Source organism: Dama dama, chromosome 7 (assembly GCF_033118175.1).
Source record: "Dama dama isolate Ldn47 chromosome 7, ASM3311817v1, whole genome shotgun sequence".
NCBI classification, from domain to species: Eukaryota; Metazoa; Chordata; class Mammalia; order Artiodactyla; family Cervidae; genus Dama; species Dama dama.
In genome coordinates, this window is record NC_083687.1 from 48,662,078 (window position 1) to 48,688,676 (window position 26,599).

At 38.9% G+C, this 26,599-nt stretch overlaps 1 long non-coding RNA gene across 4 annotated transcripts in view; it reads right to left on the reverse strand.

The window, feature by feature from the left end:
* The window catches only part of LOC133059207 (uncharacterized), a 168,582-nt gene that overhangs the window by 80,104 nt on the left and 61,879 nt on the right, over window positions 1–26,599 (reverse strand). For all 4 annotated transcript variants that reach the window (XR_009693496.1, XR_009693498.1, XR_009693497.1 and 1 more), the window contains exon 2: window positions 14,251–14,372. This is a non-coding gene — a long non-coding RNA (uncharacterized LOC133059207). The remainder of the gene's footprint in view (window positions 1–14,250; window positions 14,373–26,599) is intronic.

The following is a 26,599-nucleotide window of genomic DNA, read 5'->3' on the forward strand; positions in this document are numbered from 1 at the left end:
GATCTTTTAACTAATATCAAACAGCAGAGGCTTCAACTAGAAAGTGGCAAGAATCTTTAACTTCATCTCTTGTGCTATTTTTACCCATTTAAATAGAGGCAGCAAGCATTATCCTTCCACAAAAGGGTTATATGTGCACATTTTTATGCATGAATTTAATTCACTCAACAAATACTCATTGAGTATTTCTGATATATAAGGTGCCATACTAGGCGCTGTGAGAAATACAGAGAAACAGACAACATATAGTCTCTTCCCTTGAATGATTTATAATCTAATTGGGGGCAGGGAGACAAATTAAACTGTTGTGTAGTATATTGTTGTTGTTTAGTCGCTAAGTTGTGTCTGACTCTTTGCAACCCGTGGACTATAGGTCACCAGGTTCTTCTACCCATGGGATTTCCCAGGCAAGAATAATGGGGTGGGTAGCCATTCCCTTTTCCAGGGATCTTCCCAAAGCAGAGATCAAACCTGTATCTCTTGCACTGGCAGATGGATTCTTTACCACTGAGCCACCAGGGTATCAGCCTTACCAAGTCTATATCCCAAGCAAATATCTGCTGATACAGTCTGCCCTGTTCCCAAGTGATCTAGTAGTTAGAATCTTCTCAGCAGGACGAACACCCTGAATCTGGAGTGGAGATGAGGAAACTGGAAGGGATCCATAACATCCTTGTTATTGACTCGACTGGCTTAACTGCTAGACATGTCTCTGTCTGTAGTTGGAGATGATTATGTAAAGTCTAAGTCAGAACAAAAAAACATTAAAAAAAATTTTTTGTGCCTTGCAGTAACTTTTCTTAAAACAGAAAAAAAAAAAAAAAAAAGTCAGCCAGCAGAGGGAACCCGAGTGGTTTATTCATAATGCCCAAAGGTAGGTCATGCCTAGATAATGAAGTCCATTAAAAAAGAATATAAAGAGATTTTCCTAAGAAACCAAATCCAATCGATACATTTCTACCAAATCCCTACTATGTGTGAGACCAAGATATCATTTCAAAATAAGTCCTTTTGAGAAGCAAATACTGATGGGCAGAGCCTGGATTCCGTTTGGATTTCCCTTCTGACAGCTGACATTCCCGCAAATTGATTCTTGCCATATACATATACAGCCTCCAGTCCGGTGTCCTGTTTCATCTCATCATCTCTGAGAACACCACTAGCGATTCAATCAACTCTTCTCCAGATAAGACAAGCCATGCTCCATGCCAGGTTAATGAAATTTTTGTGGTCATCGCCTTTGCATGCACCTTTTTCCTGAAGAATGCACGGGCTTTAGACAATCACATAAACCTCCATTCCTTAAACAACCGTGGTAAAATTCTTAAATTATTTCTGGTAAGTACTTTATCTGTGCAATCCCTTCTAGTTTCTTCGCCATTTCTATAGATGCAATCAATTATCTCAGTCAAGCGCGGGACCCGGCTAACTTTCCAAAATTCCTAGTACAGTTTTAACTACCAGCGTGGGGTTTTATTCAGTATGAGCATAAAAGTTATTATATTCTAATTGCTTGTGATTGTTACTACATTGAGATTTATTTTTGTTGGTTATTTCAAGAGACTGTTAAAATGAGTTTAGTGACTTCATTCTGGTTTTCCTGATTGATTCTATTATTAGGACTGTGGAAGCCTCGGGCCTTTTGGCCTTGTTGAACATCTTGAACAATTTTTTAAACAGTTCGGGTTTGGCAAAACCTATTTTGCCAAGAACATTACCCTTTAATTTTTAAAAACCACGTGCATTTTAAGGAAAATGTAACCCATATGCTCCTAATTCATCTGTACTAAACACATGAAAATGTTTTGTAAGAACTGCTGGATTTCCAAGAAGTCTTATGAGCCTTCCTTATAAGATCTTTTAAGCTGTTTTGTTTTTTTTTTTTTTTCAAACAGGAAGTTTCTTCTGCCAAGAATAAAGTTATTTAGACACCAACTGTTTCAAGAAACTCACAGACTAACTAGACATAGTTTATGTTACTCAAGGATATACTTACTGAATAAAATGGTAGCCAAGAAAACAAAACCAATAACTGACCTTTGAGAGAACCAAATCATATTGCAAACATTGTAGAATACAGGTACCTTTTCTGATTCTTCATACACTGAATTACTTAGAGTTACTTTTCTTTTTTTGAGAACTTCTTCAGTACCTCAGTACAGAAGTACTGAAGTACTTCTTCACACAGACTGTGTCCGACAAAATAGAAGGAAGAAAGGAAGGGAGGGAGGGAGGGAAAGCGGGAGGGTGGGGAGAATCAAAAGAAAGGAAAAAATTCTTTTTTTTTTTTTATAATTTAAACAACTTGAATTATAGCTATACTTTAAAATTGATTACACTAGTTATTTAATATTTAATTATTAAAAAATAAATTTTAAAAATATCCATTTTAATAGATTTTAAAAATACATTAAAAATTATAGCTATGTTTTTTAAATTTTTAAAAATCCTTTTTAATAATTCAAACAACTTGAATTATAGCTATACTTTTAAAGTAGAATCATTAATCTAACCAGTTTAGACTACAGTAATTAAAAAATTTTGTTTGAAAAACAGAAAAGAAAATAAAGAACACCCGACAGAATTCTCATTGTTTAAACTCCATTCTGACTTTTCATAAATCTAGGTCCTGACAGGTCTCTTTTAAAAGTTACTTTCACATAGCAATAATTTACCTTGACATTTGACCTCTGGAGGAGTTAAAGGTCAATGTGTTGAGGAAGGTAATGACATACAGGTAAAAAAGAATATACTTTTGGTGAATATACATGGCACAAGTGCAAATTTTTCTGACTGATAACACTTCCTGTGTTTTTAAAACTCAGAAACATTTGCCTATAAACTAGGAAATGGGCCACTTCATTTTTTAACCATTCACAGTGACTACTAGTTTTCCATCCTTAGGGAAGTATCCAGGGTTGCCATAGTTAAATCCACGTACTTAACTGTAAATCTAACATGTTTAGCCAACCTTTTTTTCCTTTACATTAAGCTGTGTTGAAACAACACCCACTTGAGTAACAAACTACCACCAGCTCATTCCAATCTTCGGGACGTCTGCCTCAATTTGTGATAATAGTAATAACATAAAACAGGGCTTACTCATTTTATGAATCGTGAATAAACAACAGAATTCATGAAGAGGCCAATTGTTTACCCATGTGAGGTGGATGAGTTTTCCCAGAAGAGCAGAATTTAGTGCCCTCAAGAAGGCAATTTATTAAATGAAGCCAGAAATGTGTGTTCATTTCATTGGTCTGAAGAGAGCAAAGGACCATCATTAAACAGTTACTTCTGGGCACTCAGATTTCTGTATCGGGCAATATGTAAACCTCATTTGTACATACGTCTAGAATTCCCAAGCAGCAAGAACAATATAACACTACCTATTAGGCCATCCTGTAATGCAATCACTTATTAAACCTGGACTGGAACAAAGCCCTCTGTAAAAGTCAGGACATCTTAGTTTGTGAGACCTACTAGAGGAAAAACACATTAACCCAGTTCACTCATCCGTAAACATGGAAGTTAAACAAAACCATCTCTAAAATCCCTTTCAATCCCAAAATATGATGATTCAGGAAGACACACTCTTCTCAGTGTGTTAACTTATGTCAAGTTGTATTAAAACATTTTTCTTGCAATAATGTTTTGCCCCTACTAAACCAAATATACACATAATTACCTCAAAGAAAACAAAATTTTAAGTGCACTGTTCTCTTTCAAAACATAAGGAAAGAGACTATCTTTTCTCCATTGTATATTCTTGCTTCATTTGTCATAGATTAGGCAACCTTAGGTGCATGGGTTTATCTCTGGGTTTTTGGTCCTGTTCCATTGATCTATATTTCTTTTTTTGTACTAGTCCATATTGTCTTGATTACTATAGCTTTGTAGTATAGTCTGAAGGCAGGGAACCTGATTCCTTCAGCTTCATTTTTCTTTCTCAAGATTGTTTTGGCTATTTGGGGTCACTTGTGTTTCCATAAAAATTGTAAAATTTTTTGTTCTAATTCTGTGAAAAATGCCCTTGGTAGTTTGATAGGGATTGCATTGACCCTGTAGATTTCCTTGGTAGTATAGTCATTTTCACAATATTGACTCTTCCAATCCAAGAACATGGTATATCTCTCCATCTTTTTGTGTCATCTTTGATTTCCTTCATCAGTATCTTATAGTCTTTCTCCTCCTTCGGTAGGTTTATTCCTGGGTATTTTATTCTTTTTGTTGCAATGGTAAGTGGAATTGTTTCCTTTACTTACCTTTCTGAGAAATTACACTATTATGTATAATATTATGTATAGTATTATGTATAAAATATAGATTGGATGTATAAAATATAAATGCATGATTATGTATAAAATAGATAACTAATGGAAGCCTACTCTAAAGCATAGGGAACTCTACTGAGTGCTCTGCAGTAACCTAAATGGCAAGGGAATCCAAAAAAGCAGAGATAATATGTATACATGTAGCTGATTCACTGTACTGTACAACATAAACTAATACACCATTGTAAGCAACTATGTACTCCAATAAAAATTAATTTCAAAAAATTAACATGGGAAAGCCAAGAAAATGCAAAGGTTATTTTTGATTGTGGCAAAAATCACTTACCAAATAATTTCCTTGCTCCAATGACATGGGTTTAAACCAGCCATCTCATTTCTCACTTCCTCTATTTTCATCCCTAAAATCGATGATGGCTTGCTCATTTCATAAGGTAGATATTAAAAGGTTTCTTGGACATCAGAAAAAGAGACAAAACAGAAGAGCTAAGCTATCTTTTTGTGGTTGTTTAGTTGCTGAGTCATGACCAACGCTTTGTGACACCATGGATTGCAACCCGCCAGGCTCCTCAGGCCATGGAGTTTCCCAGGCAAGAATGCTGGAGTAGGCTGCCATTTCCCTTCTCCAGGGGATCATCCCAACCCAGGGATCAAACCTGTGTCTCTTAAGTCTCCTCTGTTGGCAGGTGGGTTCTTTACCACTAGCGCCACCTGGGAAGCCTTAAAAATGTGTCAACCTACTTTAGGAACTTGATTGGCTCAGCCATCAGTTATTTTGAAAAGAAATGAGTGAAGAGGAAGATTCTGGGTCTAAAATTCAAGCCAGATGATGTAAGAGAAATTCTAAGTTATTGGTGGGGAAATGGAGGGGTAAAACACAAGGAAACAGACGGAAATCCCGAGCCCGGGGCTGCAACCCCAGGCGGCTTGGCAGCAAAGTCTTGCGCTGCTCTCTCCATTTCAGCCAACTCTCCCTCAAACTCTTTGCTTTAACCACAAGCTGTCCAACTCACGTATGAGTTAGCTATTGTGGAACAGCAAGGAAGAAAATGCATTTCTGCTTCAGGCCTGGCTAACAGCTTCCTACCAGATCTCCAAATCAGTTTGTCCCCATGGGTAGATTGTTTTGTTATGTTTCACCAAAACGTTTGTAAAAGCTTTTCTGTTGGAAGGAAAGCCTGTCTGAGAGGATATGCCTACAGTTGAACATCCGTATCCAAGAGTTCCGTATCCGAGGACACAGAGGCCTTACTGGATACTGTAGCATTTTGTGTAGGGGACTTGAGAATCTTCAGACAGCAGTATCCCTTGGAGGACCTGGGAGACAATCCACTTTGGATACATAGGGAAGACTGTACATCATTAGGAAAGAATCAGATAAAAGATCTGTGAAGTGTTCTAGGTACCCTCTAAGCCAGCCAGGGGGAACCGTGGAGAGATGAGATGGACTGGGAGAAAGGCAGGACAACTGTCCAGCCCTCCAAATGAATTACATCCTCGAAACTCACGTTGTTGAGCCAGAGCCCCAATCACTGGGGGTCAACGGACAAGGACACTGCTGTCTTCCTGCGTGCCCTGCATATGTCCTAATACAAGGTCACTATGCAGCCCAGGACCCTTCCTCAGGTTGTCGTGGGGTTGATGGAGGGCATCATAGTACCAAGCCCTTTCAAATTGTGACTCGCTGGTCCTGGGCCCCACCCTGTCCCACCTCCCAGTGACCCATGTGGGGAGAAGTTGAAGAATCAAGTTGGGTCTCACAGCATGACCTGCCAAACAGGATGTGACCAGCCGTGGCCCCAGTCTTTGACCAGGGTTCCATCTTCTTATGGAACGTTCTTCCCACTCTTGTTATCACAAGCGAGGCCTGATCCGCACTGGCTGTCCATCCTCCCAAAGGTGAGTTAATGTACCGTGTCATCTTGACTCATTGACCCCAAAGGTGGCAGCATCTGGGAATTATGTGACCTTTGCTCAAATTCTTCTTTATTCATGATATAGCAGCATGAGATTAATCCAGAACCTAACACTTGCCTTCTCAAAAATGGTACTCGCAGAGTATAAACATTCTTGTTACTTAAGCTGTCGTCTTCTGCTTCCAAGAGAAGACAATCATAAATGAAATATGACAAATCCTCAACAATTCGCTAAGCTCAAGCTTTATATTTATACCGACTATGCATACACACATTGGACTTCCCTGGTAGCTCAAACGGTAAAGCGTCTGCCTACAATGCGGGAGACCAGGTTCAATCCCTGGGTCAGGAAGACCTCCTGGAGAAGGAAATGGCACCCACTCCAGTATTCTTGCCTGGAAAATCCCATGGACAGAGGAGCCTGGTAGGTCCATGGGGTCGCAAAGAGTCAGACACGACTGAGTGACTTCTCTTTCACTTTTCACACATACGCACGCGTAACAAATGTTATACCCATATTTTTCATAAATATATAATTAAAGTATTTTCCAAGGATTATACAAATTGTTCTGCATAAATTACCTCACAACAAACCTAGGAGGCTCAGAGAGGTGAACATACCCTAAGCTGAATATTTAAACAAGCTTTATAAATATACACATAGCTAAATAGATTACTCCCAAGTCGATGGAGACAAATTCATTACATCTTCTAAGGTACGAAGAACTTGTCATTTAAATCACTGTTCTTGCCCTTATACATTGATCTATATTGGTGAAGGACAGGGAAGCCTGGCGTGTTGCAGTCCATGGGGTCACAAAGAGTCGGACACAACTGAGAGACTGAATGACATTATTGACAGTCACTGTATGTATGTGTCTTGTCATACTGTCAAAAATTGTTAGCTCTAATTGAAGATTGCAGCATCTGATGAAAGCTGTGAGCAATGTCCCCAGGAAAAAGAAAGTCATATATCCACCAGAGTTATCCCCACGAATCGAGAGAGTTGGAAGGCCTTCTGTAGCCTGCCTGTAGGAGTGGGGATCCACTACCCTAGAGAACCATGAGCGACAGGCTCAGAACTCCTCACTCACCTCCCTCCTCCACTCCTGTCTCCCACAGGCCTATGTCCTGCACACATCTTGTTCTCCAGAAATATGCTAACTTCCAAAGAGAAAACATTTGCTACAGACTTTGAAAATTTTACAGTCCATGAAGCTACCAATACGGGTTTACCAGAGAGTTTGTTTCTCTTTTTTATTATCATACTCTGAAAACGTAAAACCTGGGAAAGGAATAACTGTAACTTGTGCTCTCTGAACCTCAGCTTTGGCGAGCACTGTGGGAACAGGCTCCTCTATACTGGACTGCTTTCTCTGACATCAAAAGCGCGATGCCTCTGGGAGATCCAGATGAGCCTACATCAATTGTTACATGTTGTAAGCATTTAGGGAGGTGTGAAAGTGGACATTCACACTCTTTTTGGAAGGAAAAGGCTCTTCTTACTCTTCTTTTTCAAATATTATTAACATTTTAAAATAATTTGGCAGGCCAAAAATTGACGTTTATTCAAAATATGCCCCCTTGGGAAAAGCGGAAATTCAGTTGAAAGATTTTTAAGTCTCAGTAGATGAAATTCATGTACCATTATTTCACTTGATGTTCCCTCCTAAAACTTCTTTTCTTTTTTAAATTTAAATTTATTTATTTATAATTGGAAGGTAATTGCTTTACAAGGTCGCGTTGGTTTCTGCCCTGTGAATCAGCCCCAGGGGTACGTGTGTCCGCTCCCTTTTGAGCTTCCCTCCCACCGCCCACCCTATCTAACCCTCTAGGTTGTCACAGAGCGCCTGATTTGAGCTCCCTGCCTCAAACAGCATATTTCCACTGGTTATCTAATTTTACAGAGCCTATAATACAGAGTGAAGTAAGTCAGAAAGAGGAAAGCAAATACTGTGTATTAGCGCATATGTGTGGAATCTAGAAAGATGGTACGGATGAACCTTTTCGCAGGGCAGCAGTGAAGATGCAGACATAGGGAACAGACGTGTGGATGCAGTGGGGGAAGGCGAGGGCGGGATAAACTGGGAGCATCGATACATAACATGTCCTAAAACCTCTTAATGTCTAAACATTCCCTTTATCATGTGATCTAGAACAGAAATGCCCTAAATCCAGTCCTCTTTCCATCCCTCATGCCCCTAGTTCTGGACTTTCTAATCTCTTGCCTGGGTTTTTAGAAAAAGTTTCTGTCTCAGAATTCCTGACCAAGATAGCAGGTATTTAGTTGGTATCGGCAGACGCTAGCTATTTTTCTATCATGTCACTCACTTCCCTTAAACTCTCTCTTGGCTCCTACTGCTTATGGAATTAGACCCAAATTTCTTATGTTAGTTTTGTAAGCCTTTCCAATCTAGTTCTGGCTTGGTGCATCTTCGCTAATGCTACCTAAACTCTTGTCCACTTACTTCAAGCAACCACATTCAAGCCTCTAAATTCCAGTTATGCTCAAGTCTCCACTATTTTCTAAGCACATTAAAATCTGCCACAATAATAACCATGCTATTTCTTCTGAAATGTCCTTTCTCACCTCTACCAAGTGGAAACACCTACTTCTCCTTTAAGACTCAGTTCAAATGCCATCTCTTCTAAGATGCCTTTTGTGAATCCTTCATATAGTTATTTTATCCTTTTAACTTCAAGACTACTTTCTTTGTAACTCTATTAAAGTTCATGCCATTGAAAGTTTTATGTGTGACATCTGTCTCTCCATCAAGATTGTGAGTTCCTCATGGACAAAGTATATTTTATTATCTTTTACAGACCCAGCAGCAGGCCAGTGATTGGTATAGCTCATTAGGTCAGAAATTATTTGATAATCAATGAACAATATAGTGAAGTGAATGTGAGTGTATAATTTTGCTCTTTTACAATCAATGTGTAATCTGGAAGTAAATGAATCTGCATTGAAAGAGTCAGACATTTCTAAATTAACATTGCTATTTAAAAGGCTTTCCTTGTGGCTCAAATGGTAAATAATCTGCCTGCAATGCAGAAGACCCAGGTTCAATCCCTGAGTCGGGAAGATCCCGTGGAGAAGGGAATGGCAATCCATTCCATCCACTCCAGTATGCTTGCCTAGAGAATTCCACGCTCAGAGGAGTTTGGTGGGCTATAGTCCATGAGGTTGCAAAGAGTCGGACACAACTAAGCGATGACACTTTCACTTAGATATTTAAATACCTAAGTAAAAACAAAGGGAAAAATTCAATCCTTGCAATCTCTAGAAAAGGATGAAATATCACATCCTGAATTTCTAGAATTGTTTTCTAATTCAAGGAGGAAAAAGGCATTTCAGAAAAAGTAACTTGGACTTTTGAAATAAAACATTCCGAAATCAAAATATTCAAAAGGTAAGAGACGAACTAGGATAGCAATTCATAAACAGTGAACCATGAAGTCTAAGTGCCAGCTATGATCAGATCGTACAGGCATTTGTCCTTCCTGTTACGAGACTCATTCCTGGAAATGGATATTTACCATGCCTGTTTTTTCCATAAGAAAACAAATCTTGCAAAAGTTATGTCGAATCTGTTTGTGACTATCCACCTTCTATTTGTCTCTAGCACAAGCCCCTTAAATCGACGCTCTGTGTTCAGCTTACCCTTCTTCCCGCCGCCTCACCTGGCCGGGAGTTAACCTGTGTCACAGCCAGGCTGGTAAGTCTCTCGGATTATAACTTTTCTGATATAGGTGATTTACAGCATTACACTGAAACTGAAAATCAGAGACGTGTACTTTTCATACAACCTAGAGCATGAAAAAAATCTCTATATTTTCATCACATTTTAGAAAAATCAAAAAGTACTGTGGAAGCTAAACAGGATAAAATATTAGGGGAAGAAAGGTTTTTGTTTCTCTTGTTTCACCTTAATAAATCTTTGACCTCCACTGCCGTGTTAATACTATGCACCAACAATAGGGTACAAAGAAAAGAGAGAGAGCCTCAGAGCTCAAATACTAGAAAACCTAGCTTGACCCACTTCTATCCTCTGCACAAGAATCTCTTCTTTAAAGTACAGAAAACTCCAACTTGCTTCAATATGAGCAACAGAAAAGAAGTGGGACCACTCCCATTTAAATAAATAAAGAACTAAAAAAAGTAACAATAAATAAACACATAAATACATATATATACATTTATGTATATTATAAAGACACAGCAGGAAAATATGTCCACAAAGCAGTCATTGTTCAGTGGCTAAGAGAGATAAACATAAAAGACAAAGAAGACATAACAGAAGTAAAACTGGAATCTCTGATAAAGAAAATCAGAACAATGGAATACACAAATACTAAAAACTAAAATCCAAGAAAAACTAGAATAACAAACTTGAATCTACATACATACTGAAATGCTACCATATGTACTAAAAATTGAAGAGTCACATTTTACTGCAAAATAAGATACTGGAATTTCCTATCAAATTTAAAAGATTTAATTATGAGAACCAACACAGTAAGAGAATGGGGAAGGGAGTCAATAAAAGCTGCCGCTTGCCACTCCGTGACCCTAGGAAATGTCAGACATCCTCCAGAACGGGCACCTCGCTGCTCTCCCATCCACGGAGGAGCGCCCTCCTCTGGGTCTGGGACTGAGGACCGCTCCTTGGGGGTGGCATTTCCCCAGCTCTCAGCCTGCTGAGGTGCAGGCAGGGCAGGCTCCACTGGCCAGGGGAAGCCCGTCCGCAAAGGGAAACCACTCCCAGCAGGTGGAAGTCAAACCAGACCACACAGAACCAGTGAGGACCAAGGCAGTGGTCACCTCCCCTGCACTAGGGGAAAAGTTGTTCTGTTCTGAGTGGTTTCAGAAGCTGGATACTGAGTCTGTTCTGGATAGAAAGCATGACACTTGTTTGCTATTAATGACACTATGATGGTGAGAAATGATCCTTTCATCTGAAACCTTAAAGGCAAAGATTGCTGGGAATAAATCCCGCATAGGTTAACCAATAGAATTTCCCCAATAACCACCAGGAAGGTTGATGGGAAATTAGTTTCAGGCATTTTAAGCTTGGCTGCTTCTGTGTGTTTTTCTCCTGACAAATCCCATAGTGAGTAGAGCCAATGTTGAACATTAGCCTGAATGAGAAGCCTGTGGGGTTTTAAGCCACCAAGTGTGGGGAACTTCTGGTCCTTGCAACAGAACGCTAACACACATCTTTTATTCTCCGCCCCCTCCAACGCCCGAGATACACCCTCCACCCTCCGCTGCTGCAGGAAACGTGATTACAGAGTATTTCAATGAGCTCTCTCGCCTCCTGGCTTCTGCTCCAACCATCAGCTAGACTTGGCAGGAGAGGGAACAGAGTCATTTCCAGCCCTCACTCACTCTCTGTGGGGTCACTTTAGTTTCCCTGAAGAAGATGAAGGCTCTTCTTGGCGTGGCCCCTCACAAGATGCTTTCTCCTTCCAGTTAACTCACCCTCTTCAAACCTAGGGGTGAAATGGTCTAGTGTTCTTAGTCTTGGGGTATCTCTCCCTGATGGCCCCCCTGAACCCCACCGACATCTCTGTATCTATTCCCTTTTTTCGGTACCCTTTGCATTGTTTTGTTGGAGTGAGCCATCTGTTTCCTGCCGGGACACTGACTGACATTATTTTTGCCTATAGTGTCTGGTTTCGTTTTTCTATCAATAAAACGTCGCATTGTTAACGTAGCATTCTTCCTGAACCACTGTGGTTTCCACCACACTCAGCCTTGCCAGCGTCAGGAAAAGTCTGGGAGATCTAAATTCCCCTACCATCTCAACATTATTTACACAATAAAACCCTGTCCCCAGACAATCATGCCTTTATATCTGAGAAAGCAATAGTACCTCCAAATGACAAATCTGTTTCTCCTCTGCCCTGCCCCAGACTATTTTTAAAATGTAGCACTGATCCTTTAGTACTTTAGAAGTTTTCTAAAGCAAGATATTCGATACTATTTCTTCTTCCCCACATTATCTCCCTCAACTCTACCCAAGATGGAGTCTATTTTTGTTTACTGTGTTGAAAGAACATCTCCATAAAAAGAATGTTTATTGAGAATTGATTCGTGATTTCAAATACTGGATCTTGGTTAGAGAGGAGTACGGACTGTTCCTAGTATGTTAATAAATCCATTCAGTCAAGCTAAGAGGCGAACAGCTTACCTACCTACTTGGAACCAGCGAGAACTTGTTTAATCCTGTACTGAGTGTTCAATGATATCACTGAAGGAAAATTATGAAAGGATCTCAAATATATACTTTAAAATTTCAAGCAGGGGGAGAAACTAGTAAACTCCAGATTATTATCTATGGAATATGTTCAAAAGCACTATTTAACAAGCCTATATTTAAAAATTATTATAAATGAAAGTAATTTTGCCATTATAGGTAATTTAAGTTTTATATAAATTTGACTTACCAAATCATCTAATAGAATGCCAGTCAAAGTTTGTTAGAGACAAATTCACATTTTCCTCTCTAGAAATTACTGTGTGTTTTTTTTTCCCCTCTCAAGCATTGCTTTCTTATCCTTGAATCCTAATATCCATGTAGCATGCATAATTTAAAATCCTTTTCACATAGAGTGGTAGTTCTTAGCCATTTGAGAATCTGTCCTTTGAGAATATGATGACAATAGTAAAACATTCTTCCTTGAGTTATGTACCTAGACCTAGACCTATGCTACTACGTTCAATTTCGGAGGGGTCATTGATACCCTAAAAGCTATCCAAGGGTAAGTAACTCCTATAATAATAAGTTCATTTTCATAACACCTATATGAGATAGAAATTGTTATTCCTGGTTTTTCAATTGAAGAAATTAAGCCACAAAGTAATTGAACCAAGTCAGGCAGCAGAATCTGGTGTTAAACTCAGGCCTTTTGGCGCTGTATCCAACACTTTTGACTCTGTCCCATGACTGCCTCCTACTTTGGTTCCTGTGAATCTTTACCTATATTCCACTATAAAATAATTTAGGTAATTAAGGTAGGGTTGAAATGTTTTGAATAAGAGTCCTAGGATTCCTGAATTTTTCCATTATGTTTTGAGGTTCAGCTGAATCTCTGCTCTAGGAAAATCATTCACTCAGAAGAATTTCCAGCTTACCCCACGGTGTTTAACAAAATGAAGAGCAAATATCTATGCCAAAATGTAGATGAGGTTCATTATTTAAACAACTTTTCCTTCCCTCTGCTTTCATCTCAGTGGCTAAAGCCAGCCCACCACCCTGGACTCGGGACCCTCTGCTTTGACCAGTTGATACCCAAGTCTTGCTGTGAGGAAGAGAACGACAAGGACTCCTAATTACTCATAAGAAGACCTGGTTCTAATCCATTTTGCCACTTAGCACATAAATTACCTTGCTCAGACAGTAAAGAATCTGCCCCCAGTGCAGGAAACCCAGGTTTGATTGGGTTTCCTGGAAAAGGGAATGGCAACCCACTCCAGTACTCTTGCCTGGGAAATCCCATGTGCAGAGGAGCCTGGAGGGCTACAAATGGGGTCACAAAGAGTCGGACATGACTGAGTGGCCAACACTTACTGGCCAATGCAGGAGACATGAGAGACACAGGTTCTATCCCTGGGTGGGTAACATCCTCTGGAGGAGAGCATGACACCTCACTCCAGTATTCTTGTCTGCAGAATCCCACAGACAGAGGCGCCTAGCAGGCTACAGTCCATAGGGTCACAAAGAGTCGTACCTTTGCTTGAAGGTTACATGAAGCAACTTAGCACGCATGCACACATGCACACAAGCCACTTACATTCCCTGAGGAACCATTTCTTCACCTGAAAATGAGGGTGGTATGGTCCATGTCCATGCTGCAGATTTATAGAAAGGACCCAAAATAATACTACCTGAAAAGAACGCTTCAGAAATGTTTAAACCATCGCATACATTCAAAATACTGTGAGTAGAATCATCAAAGACACCTCCATCACCAAAACCAGCATTCACTCTTTTTTTAAAGTAAGAACAACGAGATTATACGTTCACACAATCACTTACTGCAAATGTCCAGCCGTAACTGTCACCTCCCACATGTTGGCGCTGCTTTGTTACATGATGCTGACCACGCTGAGATGACTCATCTGGTCAGCTTCGCAGAAGAGCTGATGTCCTGGATGCTCCTTGAACAAGAGCCAACAGATGAGTCAGTCAATAAAGCCAGTGGCCTTGCCTGGTGCAAGTTATCTACCTACTGAAATTGGATGACAGATTTACTGTACGGTATTAAATTACCACTTCATTATAAATAACACCAACCCAATGGTCTTTAGTGGCCACATTAAATAAAGCGAGGTCAGTTGTTTATACACAGTGTATGTGGTATTTTAAAAAATACCGCTGTATGAATGGTTTGGTAGATTTTTCAGAATCATTTTTAACTCAGTATGGCTTATTTTTACCAACTTTCTTGCATTCTAATGGTTGGGCGAATAATAGCACAGTATATCTTTCAACACGCGGATCAAGCTTTTCAGAAAATGAAGCCAACAGAATTATATCATTTGAGTACAAAATGTGCAACGCAAATATAAACTATGAGCAAAAATCAAATGGAGACAGGGAAGACCCTTGAGCAACTGTTCTCCAGGATTATAAAATCCAGCTGGGAAAATTGGCTCAGAAGAAGCCTACAAAATCATAAAATTCCTGGTATTTGATGGACCTTTTTATAGAAGAAATTTAGCAAAAAAGCAATTGCTCAAAAAGTTTAGTTTTATGGTGGATTGTCACCTACCCTATGACTCTAAAACAAACAATAACTGAAGCCATTTCAGTGACCTTTTTAAACATTTCAGGGTCAAGTTCTCTTGGGAGGCAAAGCTGTAGCTATTAAAATGTCTAGGAATAAAACAACTGAGGATAGAAATACCAGGGCTCAAATATGGGCATACCAAAAAAATGTTACTTTATCTTTTTCTTTTTTTTTTTTAGCAATTAACCTCTATCTTGAGCTCCCATTCAGTTCAGTGGTCAAATTCTGGGTTAACGGACCCGTGCATGGTTTTTTCAGACTATCGCTAGCCTTGAAGCCTTCCTCTATCCGCTCATCATCCCAGAGCTGCATCTCAGGCTCAGGAGGTCTGCTCAGTACCACAGCATCAGTGGAGATGGGAGGATGTCTGGCTCTCACCATCCATCATCAGACGATAAGACATTTCACCTTGACATTTCACTTTCTTTCTGGCCAGCAGTAACTGACCACGTTGCAATATGCCCAATCCCACTGGATCTTAGATCACGAAGCCACTTTGTATTCTCAAAGTCTCTGCTAAGAGGCTTCTTCAGGTCCAGCAGCTGGCTCTCCTCTACCTTTGTGCCCCTCAAAAGAGGGAGTGGAGATGAAGGATATTGTATAGAATGTAATATGTTGGTATATAAAGTGTGGAAAGAACACCTACCCTAAAGATTCTGGCAATCCAAAGAGAGCACTAACTTAATATTTCTCTCTCTGTTTTGCTTTACCCATTTGGATTCAAATAATCTGAGTCAAGCCAAGCTCCACCACTCAGAAAAGTTCTTATTTTTATCTTGAATACTTCATCTACACAACCAATCGAACCGTATCTTCCTCACAGAGTTGTTGCAAAGATTAAAGGAGACAACAGATGTAAAAACAATTAGAACACTGTCTGATGCATAATCATCTCTAAACAAACGATACCCATTATCATCTTTATTACAGTTCTTTCTTCTCTCCACACCCTCCTCCAACTTCTTCTGCTCATAGAAAAGTATCGATATACATGCCTCCAGGCAAAGACAGCAGGGCTAGCATAGAACTAAGGAAGAATGGACCAAGAGGCTGGCCAGCAGAAGATATTTACATAAGATCTCACCTGTTGTTCTCAAGCCTGTCATGTCTGCCTATGGATGTGCAGCACTCCTTATTGCTCTGCAAAAAATTCCCCCAAGGGACTAGAAGATATTCTTTCAATGTGGACATGCATGCGTGTTCAGTCACTTCAGTCGTGTCTGATTCTTTGTGACCCCTTGGACTGCAGCCCGCTGGGCTCCTCTGTCCACGGGATTCTCCAGGCCTGAATACTGGCTGGGTTGCTATTTCCTCCTCCAGGGGATCTTCCTGACCCAGGGATCAAACACGCATCTCCTGTGTCTCTTTGCATTGGCAGGCAGATTTTTTACTGCCGAGCCACCCGGGAAACTCATTAATGCGGATGCATGAGGCTAATATTTGGATCCAGCCATTAATATCTATTTAATTTCATAACCACAAGTCAGGGTTGCATATTTTAAATAAGAAAGGAGATCAGTATGAATTTTGTCAGCTTTCGTCTGTTTCCTTTCCTGAAAGGGTCCGATCTGAAGTCCAAAGAACTAGTTCTTTCAAAGTATTAGAGTGAAAAAAGAGCTCCAAAGATTAAATCAGTCCAGAATCACCTCATGGGTAACTAGCCCAGTAAGTTAATTACAGGATTCTTTGTTGCTCTTTTGTATTGTGGGTAGGAGTTCTTGATGCAACATTTTTGGTTAATTGAAGATTTTCTTTAAAACTATTCAAGACAGCCAGCAAATAGTGCATTTATGTATGTAATAGAAATGGTTGTAATATATCATTAGGACACTCCAGGGCATGTTTTATTGGTTCATTAATACAGTACATGCCTTAGGTGTATTCACCCACTCGGGGCCTATATTAATGGACCAATAAAATGTACCCGGGAGTGCCTTAATGCTACCCTAATATGGCTAAGTTTAAATTAATTTTTTCAGGCTTATCTTTTTAAAAACTCATTTTTCCTACTTGGGAAGATAGATTCCTTTGTAGAGAGAGAAAGTTCATAGTGACAGAATAAGAGGAAGCAAGATAATGAAAATCTTTGGCTTCATCGGTCTTCTAAAATGTTTCCTCCTTTTCAAATCTTTTTCTCATCCTTTCCGTTTCTAGTCTTCTCCATTCCACTTTCAGTGCTTTCCCATTTTCATGGAAATCAGTAATCTTGCAACTAGGAACAGGAAAATAGGAATGATTTATTTTTGGAAGTAATAGGTCAGTGTACCAGCAAATGTTGTATATATATCTGTAAATCTTTCAATAGTCCACCTGGTCAGAATAAGTGCTCATTTTGCTTTAAGGACAGCCTCTTTCAGCTCCCTCTTGTCACCTGTGTAATCGAGGACTCACATTGCCCCTAAAAGGAAGCTGATCCTGCTCACACACATCATACTTCCCTCAGCTGTTCAGAAGTTCTTGAATTCTACTGTGGACCATTGAGGAATCTTGTTATTAGAAATTTGTAGAAGAAAGAGAAGTGTTTAATCCAGCCCCAGACTGAATATATATGGGGCTTTCCTGGTGGATTAGTGGTAAAGAATCTGCTTGCCAATGCAAATTCGATCCCTGGGTCGGGAAGATCCTGTAGAGAAGGAAACAGCATCGCACTTCTGTATTCTTGCCTGGGAAATCCCTGGATAGAGGAGCCTGCTGGGCTATAGTCCCTGGGGTTGCAAGAGTGGAGGACATGACTTAGTGCCTAAACAACAACAAAACTGAATTACAGTCTTGGCCTTACTATTTACTTGTTTTACGATATTTGTCTGAAAGCTTCCAGTCTCTCTTCTACAAAATGGATACAATAATGTCAAACTCACAGGAAGAGCATCAAGTTAAATGAGATAACTCATACAAAACACTTGGCATAATGCCTGGCACAGAGGACCCACTGGATAAGTGGTAGCTTTAGTTATTAACCTCCAAAATGCTACTGAAGACACCAAGATGAATGGCAACTGTTGAATGGCATGACCTTCCCCAAGAAAGGCAGACAAAGTGAGCATCCAGAGTAAGAAAAGCAGGTATCCCTCTTCAGCCTCTCCTTTTTCACTTTTTCTATTACCATACCACTGAGACACATGACCTTTAAAGGCTATCTAAGAAACAAACTTTAGCAGATAGTGAAGGACAGGGAAGCCCGGCGTGAGGCAGCCCGTGGGGTTGCAAAGAGTCAGACATGGCTTAGCAACTGAACAACAAAAGCAAGAAACAGACTGTAGTCCTGGATTTTATCTTGATAGCTTAGTTTTTCTAAAGAGCATACTCATCTAGGAATGTTTATCATCACCATCATAAATGTCATTAATTAGTCCTACTATGTGGGCCAACACTGTCCTTGACTCTCAAGGACAGAGGAATAGAAAATCAGCTTTGCAATCAACAATTCTAACAGTGTAACTCTAGATATGGGAAGATTCAACAAGAGGGAACATTTTCCTGGAACACAACTAGAAGACAGGTGTCCGGAGATTTTTGACTATTAAGACCGAGTCCAGTAATAGCACATCAAGAGGCCTAACAGCAAAATCTTCTTCAGAGCTAGGAATGAGCCTTCCCAGCAATGTAGAACGGAATGGTCATGAAACGCTTCCCAAAGTATGGTCGAATTTATTACCATGAGGGGACCCTGTCAACTATAAATTGGCACTTGCCAAGAGCATCTGCCATCTGCCTTGGTGGAGGCTGAATCCCATGCTACTGCAGCTGTTGACCTTTGACCTGCCCTGAAGGGAGCTCAGGCTGGAGAGTGAGATACTCTGTGCTCCAGGGAAGCAGGTGGAACAGGTCTTCAGATGGTTAAATGCTTTTCAGGAACTGATTTCATGATCCTAATCCTTGCATCTCCTCATACCTAGAAAAGCACTAAATCCCTTCACGGTGACATCAGCTCCTCGTGACCAGCAGAAAGCCTTTCATAAAAAAAGCACGTGACTGCACTGAACACTCCCTTCACCAAAATCTTATATATTGACCTTCCCCCCACTACTTCTTTGGAGCAGTTTCTCAGAGCTATCTGAGGTGCTATCCCAGACCACAATTCCCATTTTGCCCCAAATAAAACTTAACTCAAAAAAGAGAAGAAGAAAATCAGCTTTGTCTTCAAAGAGGTTATCTTTTAACTGGGACAACCACAGACTGGCATACCTTGTTTTATTGCCCTGTGGTTTATTGTGCTTCAGAGACGTTGCATTTTCACAAACTGAAGGTTTGTGGCAAGTCCACCTGTGTCCAGCAAGTCCGTCAGCACCATTTGTCCAACAAGGTTTGCTCACTTCATGCCACATTTTAGTAATTCTCACAATAGTCAAACATTTTCACTAGTATATTTATTGTGATGATCTGTGATCATCACACAGGCCTCTCTTTGATGTTACTATAGCAAAAGATTATGATCCACTTGAAGGTTCACATGATGGTTAGCATCTTTTAGCAATAAAGGATTTTTTAACTAAGGTAAGTACATTTTTTAAGAATAATATCATGGTATACTTAATAGACTACAATATAGACATTATTTTATGTGTACTGAAATTTAAAAAAACTGTATTACTCACTTTATTGAACTATTTCCTTTACTGCAATAGTCAGAAATGAAACCCACAGTATCACTGAGGTCTGCCTGTAAATGCTTGTATAATAATACAAGCTAGACTATAAGTGCCATGTGAGTTTGAAGTCCATTTGGAACATAATGGAAGAAAGTTCTCCAAACAAAACTGATCATCCAGGTTGTAGGATCTACACTGAGGCTTTTTGCTTAGTGAAGAAGGAAGCAAACATTGAAACTGACCACGATGAATTCAGAAGGGAGCAGCAGAAGACTTCAGGCTGGGGAGGGAACCAAAGGAAGATGTAACTACCAATGAGCTAGTTTTTTTTTCTTTTTATTTATTTATTTGGCTGCCCTGAGTCTTAGTTGCGGCATGTGAAATCTAGTTCCCTGACCAGGGATGGAACTCAGGCCCCCTGCATGGGAAACGTGGAGTCTTAGCCACTGGACCACCAGGGAAGTCTCTCTACCAGCGAGCTTGTCATGAGCAATGTTTGGGTGACAGGGCCATTGGAAAGCATTTAGCAGGAGATGCAATTGGGTTGGACGGCGGAGAACATCTTCCAGGTGACAGAAAACCAATACAGGAATTTTGATCACAGAAATTAAATAAAAGCAGTTATTTTTAAACTATTTCAATGACTGTGACATCTATGACCTGGAGTAGAGAGACAGGGTCTCAGAGACCAGTTGAGAGAATGCCATCATATTCCATGTTTGAATTTTAGAGACTTGAGGAGCCAAAAGGAAAACAAGAACAATTGTGAAGGAAAATCCAACAAAAGTTAATAAACGTTTTATGGAAGCAGAAAGGGAGAAAAATACTACAAAAAAGAACCAAAAGGCTGAAGAAATGGGCAGATTAGGTAACTATTTGCCCCATTCAATTTGCTGAATACAGAAATAACTTTTCAAGGTTTCACCTCTGAGTCTCACGTGTTCCTGAGTAAGAATAAAACAGGTTGAGGCAGAAAGGAGCCATCCACATTATTAGAAACTATAGTTAAAACGCACACCTCCCAAAAGAGGTGGGTCAGTTGAGTGCATTAATTTTATGTCTGAAGAAAAATACATGTTGTCAATTACCAGAGCACAAAGGTTGGCAAAACTTTGAAAGCTCCATTAAAATTTTCTCAGTTGTGTATTTCCTTTATTTTGCCAAAATGGTCTCCTTCATCTGAACCCTGCTTTCTGCTTTCCACTTACCTAAAAATATTCACTCTTCAAGGCCTATTTTCTCCAAGAAACTTTCCCTAACTACTCAGACATACAATGAGCACCCCCTCTTCTTAAACTCCTAGAGACCTTGTTGCATTAGCCACTTAATTTAGCATCTGATTATGCAAGTCAGCAGCACACAAGTCCACATGCTTATAAGAGAAAGGGACAAGAGGAAGAACATATCCACTCACATTTCACAACATTTACCAGGTCTAAATCTCAGTTCTCCAAAAAGAGAAATGCTGAAAGCATTCAGAAAAAAAACAGATACATCCTCCCAGTGAGTATACCCACTCTCAAGATACTTACATTGTAACGTACTGTGTCCCATTTATTAATTCAAGTAAAACATCAATTCGTTACTTCAAAGGTATACCTCACTCTAACTATCAATTGTAAGTGTCGAGAACATAGGAGGGTGTATTTCATTAACTTTTTTTTTTTTTTTTTTGCCAAAATTGCACAAAAAGACATCACACTAAATAGCTGAGGATGTATTGGGAAATTTAAACAAGTACTTTAACAGTTTAAGAAAATACATACTTTGTTCAAATATTAGCCCCAGCCCAAGAATGATTTCCAGGGACATGCCCATTTCCAAGCAGCCACAGTGGGGTGAGAGGAAGAGGCTGCAAAATCTGCCCATATAATGCTGCACAGGGTAAGAAAACCAAAACATCCAGAGAAGCCAAAATCATTAGGAAGAGCAATGAACAAAAGCTAGAGAGAACAAAATCTGAATGTGGAAGCCAAAGAGCCAGAGGCAGATTAAAGCTGGTGCACGCTGCCAAGAGTCAGAAGTGGAATTAGTGAGAAACCCAGTGATAGCGCATCAGTCCTAGCGTTGAAAATTTCAAGCAATTCTTAAAAATAGCTTGGAGCATCTGAGGTTAGACTTAATCATGCTGAGCATAAAGATACTTTTCTAATTTTTCTTGATACCTTTTAATCTCCTTTTGCATTTATTTCTCTCATGCTTTGTATTTTTAGATATGGCCTCAAAGAGGGTTAATTGTTCATTTCAATAATTTGCCCCAAATTCAAATTAACAGAGTTTCTATAAATATATGTCTTTAGTGTATAAGTTAAATTTTTCACTACCTGTACAACGTTCAAAATTACAGATCATCTACAAATTTTGAAGCTGACAACATACTTTAGTGATCACTGCACAAGGATATCACAGGGGGGGTGTCATTCTTAACTAAAAACAATTAGATAAGAAGACAGGAATTTTATAGATTTCCAGGCACACGCCTCAAACTTAATTATCAAATACGAAACTTCAAGTAGATTTCAGTCTTACAAATAACTATTCAAATCTGTATCACAGAAACTGAAAATTTCCCCCAGTCATCTGTGTGACTTAGGTTCAAAAAGTATATTTCCCACAGATGGTCTTTTACACTATCCTGAAAATAACTTTCTGGAAGGCAATTTGGCAATTCATGTTAAAAGCTTGCAAATGCCTTTTCCTTTGACAATGCAATCCCTTTGGCCTTGTGAATTTTTCCTTAAAAAACAGTCATGCATGTGTGCAGATATTTATCTGTGATAATGCTTATCACATCAGTGTTAACAATAGCTAAAAACAATTAAAAATGCAAAAGGACAAAACAGGAGTGCAGCTAAGTAAATAATGAAAAAGTTCATATAATGAAATTGATTAGCAGTACTTTAAAAAATACATTGTGGGAGAACATTTAATAGAGAACAATGGATTATAAAGTGAGAAAATCATGTTTACAAGCAGTGATAAGGTTTGATCCTCTAAAAAATGTGGAAAGAGAAAGAGCAAGAGAGATTAAGCTGATTCAAAATACTAATATTCTTTATCTCTGGCTGTTCTCAGAATAGAGCCCAAGTTCCTTAATATGATGTGAAAGATTCCATGTGCTCTTGTCCCCATCTGCAGTTCCAGCTTCCTCTCTGCCCCTTCCCTTTTCATTCACGGCCCACCACTCATTGGTTCTGTTCCCAGAATATGTTGATGGCCTTCCAGACTCAGGACCAGGTCATCTTCAGATCCTTCCATCTAGAATCTGCCTCACCCATACCACCCCCTCATTCACCACCCCCACTCCGCTTACCCTGACTCTCCTTCAGAGGCCGGCAGATTAAAATGCATGCCCCCAGCACCCCACGCCTCCCCCTACTCGGGAACAGGCTGCCCTTTGATGCATCTTCAGACGACCCTGGACTCCGCTTCCACAGCATCTTAGTCCACTGTTGCCATATAGTTATTTTTGTAACCATCTGCATAATATCTGTTATCTCCAATAGACCACAAACCCCATAAAGGCACAAGATATGTATTGCACATATCAGGCGCTCAACACATTGGTACTAAATGGACTTGATAAATGGGTGGGTCTATGGACATAGATTTATTTTCTTCTCTCTTGTCTTGTGTCTATAGAAAGCACGTATAACTTTTGTAATAGAAAACAAAAAAGCTTGGTTATTAAAAAAAAAAAGTCTATTTAAAGATCATCAGATTTGAGAACGTACTTGAGTTTTTCAGGTTATATCAACACCCCATTTCCCTGCCTAGTATAAACTAGATCAAGACTTTAAAATCAGGATCTAATTACATTTTTTAAACTTGAATTTGACTTCATTTTTTCATTGTCATCATTAGAAACCGCTCAAAGGAAGAACATAAACACCAAGCAAGAAGTCTCTCTGTGGATGGTGAAAGGAATTTTGCCTTAAGTTTAGAAGCTACTTCTCAGATAATAAGTACTAAAGTAGGAATTTTGTGGGTCAGATAAAAAGAAAAGTTACCTCTTAAATTGTGGAATGGTTCAATGGTATGTGTGAACTGATAACATCTTCCCCTCCTCCTTTCTTTCAGCCTTGACCTATGTAACAAAGAATTTCGTTTCCACTGGTCAGCCAACTTGAAAATGAATTGCCAGCCTAGTACATGATCCAGTCTTAGTTCATGATTCTTTTTTGATGAGAACAGATCCTTATGTTTGTACTTGTTTTAGAGGTTTTTTTCCCCCTTGAGTTGCTTCTCTGTTTTTAAGCACATAAAATGTATTTCAACACTTAACAACACAAGAAGTATAATCAAGGGCTACATAATGTTCCAGCTAAGTTTCTCTTTTGAAGTGATAACCCAGCATTGCTACACAGGACCGACTGCATGGCAGCATAATGGTATGTTATAAAAAACCCTTTTCAACATTAAACAGGAAAGTAAACCTGCCAAATTTACTTCAAAATACGAAATTAATTTCCTGCCACAGTCTCATTGCCAAAACAATTCCATTCTATGTTGAAGGTTTATAAGTTGAATCTCTTTCTAAAAATTGGAAGTTAAATGCTATGTTCCTAATTAAGCCTCCAGTTATTATTTTTACATGAGAAAAAAAGAACAAATACAGTACTTCCTCTTCAAGTGGTCTGATTTGTTCAAAATGTGTGAAAGGTTCTTGACAATATTTTGAGATTATTATCATTAATCTGGCAGAAAACACTGTTTCATAATCAAGTACAATTTTAATAAAATCAAATATGACTAAATTATTATAAGTGCCTCATCCTGACTTTCTTTTAATCTATCCAAATCCAGCATTTCTGGTGGAAACACTTGAGTTCATATTAGATTTATCTCACCCTATAAAAGCACAATTCATTAAACAGACTAGTCTATTTAAACCAAGGCAATTTTATCACAGTCAATTCAATTATTTAACACTGCTTTTTTAACTCACTACTTAAAGCTTTCTTTTGACAAGTATTCCTTTAAATAAATGAGCTGTAATTTAAAGAGTGAAAAAAGATCAAGTCCCCTTACAATAGAGGCAATTAGCCTATAGGGAAATGTTTTTTCTGATACAAAAGTAAGTTTCATTTGAAAGTTAGACTGATTCTCAAGTACCAGAAGCTACTGAGGTTATTTTTCAGCAGAAATAAACATAATGGAACTTGCTATGTGCAATTTACTTTCTTGCATTGCGTCTATTTTCATTTAAGGAAGTAACTTTTGGGTCAAGACTACATAACTAAAGAATCAGAGTGATTATCTGAATAATCTATTCCAAAGATACTATAACCAGAAAGAATCAACTTTCTCAAAGGATAATCTGGTTGGTGAGTTTATAAAGATAAAATGCAGTGGGAGGAAAAGTTTAGTAACTGCCTAGCCAAGTACTAAAAAATACAAGTTAAGCTGGTGTGGGGAGTTCTTTTCAAAAAGTTTTTTGTTTAAAATTTTTATGAGACTTGAATTTCACTCAGGATTTTGGACATGAACTGCAGATTAAATGAACTAAATAAGGAATGCAAAAGGAAAAGGAAGTTAAGTGTATTTAGGGCACAGTCTGTTCATCAAGCAGTGTTTTTATAAAGGCAATATTATTAACTTTTCACATAAGTTGTCCTAGAAAAATAACACAAAAAGATTCAAATGAACATGGCACACATTGTATGTCATTGCCCAAAAGAATTACTTTGATTTTGATATGTGATTTGTGAAATGAATCTCATGACGTTTAGTTGGATTTCAAGCAGTGTTGTTTCTAAATAGAGATACTAAAAATATATTATTGTCATTGACATATTTTAGATAAAGAGAATCTGAGGGCACTTAACCTTTCAAATTTTTGTTTTACTTCTTTCTTTTTCTGTTGAGAAACAGCTTTGAATAACTTTCATTTCTGCCATTACCACTCACTATATTTTAACAAACAACCCATTGAATCAAATGACTTCCTCTAGTATAGATAGTGAGTTAAAAACTTTTATCAAAAACCACTGAATAATTATCCAGGATGAAATCCTTCATTGTAATGGAATCACCAAGAAATTAAATGCTGCATAATAAGATTCACCAAAATCATTTATCTATTACATGAAAAATAGTACTAAAGTTTAAGTGATAGCTATGTATGCCCCTGGACTTACTTTGCACCTTCTATATCCAAAAAACAAAAAGAGAAACAGGCAATTTTCGACAAAGTATTATAATATTTTCCTAGGACCTAAGGGTCAAATTTAACCAGTCACAGGTCATAAAATCTAAGGGCCAAGTTGGATGTTACCCTGAATGCTTCATCTGGATGTATGTTCACGTGGATTAATTACATAATTTAGGACTACACAGGTAAGCCAAACTACACCTGGAGAGAGATGAAAAGAAAAAAGTATAGACAAAAATTTTACAACAAAACACAGTAGTTGTGTGTGTTCTTAAAGACCTATTTCATTCTGCCTTTCACTTTCCCTAGTAGATGCTCCTCATGGCCCAGCCGTGTCAATCTCCACCCTAAGCATGTATGCTGGACCGAACACACATCACCACTGACAAACAGCTGCCAAGATCGAGAGTGCCCCAGTAAGTGGTAGCATCCTTGTAGCAACAAAGCTGGTGCCAATAGGTGGAAGTGCTGGCATCAGCAGTCATTAAATGTGCCCCCGCTAAGAGCACCTCAATTCTTCATCCTGTTATATCATAAAGAACAAGGATGTATCTCTTTGAGAAACTTCCAAAATCCACTTCTATACCATCATTTCATGTTGCCAATTGCTAAGATTTCCTTCTATAACTTTCATGTATTTCATACACGGGATCTATGGGTTATTATCACCACCTACTTAATGTTGGATTATATTTATTTCATCAGTTAACACTAAACATTGGAAGTCTTCGAAAGAAAGAGGTCAGGTCCAGACTGAGGGTATGTGGGCAGATTAAAAAGGACATTCTGTGCACCCAGAGAAGAGACATCTCCCAGCATTTGGTTCTGTTTACCTTCCAATGTCAAGAAGGG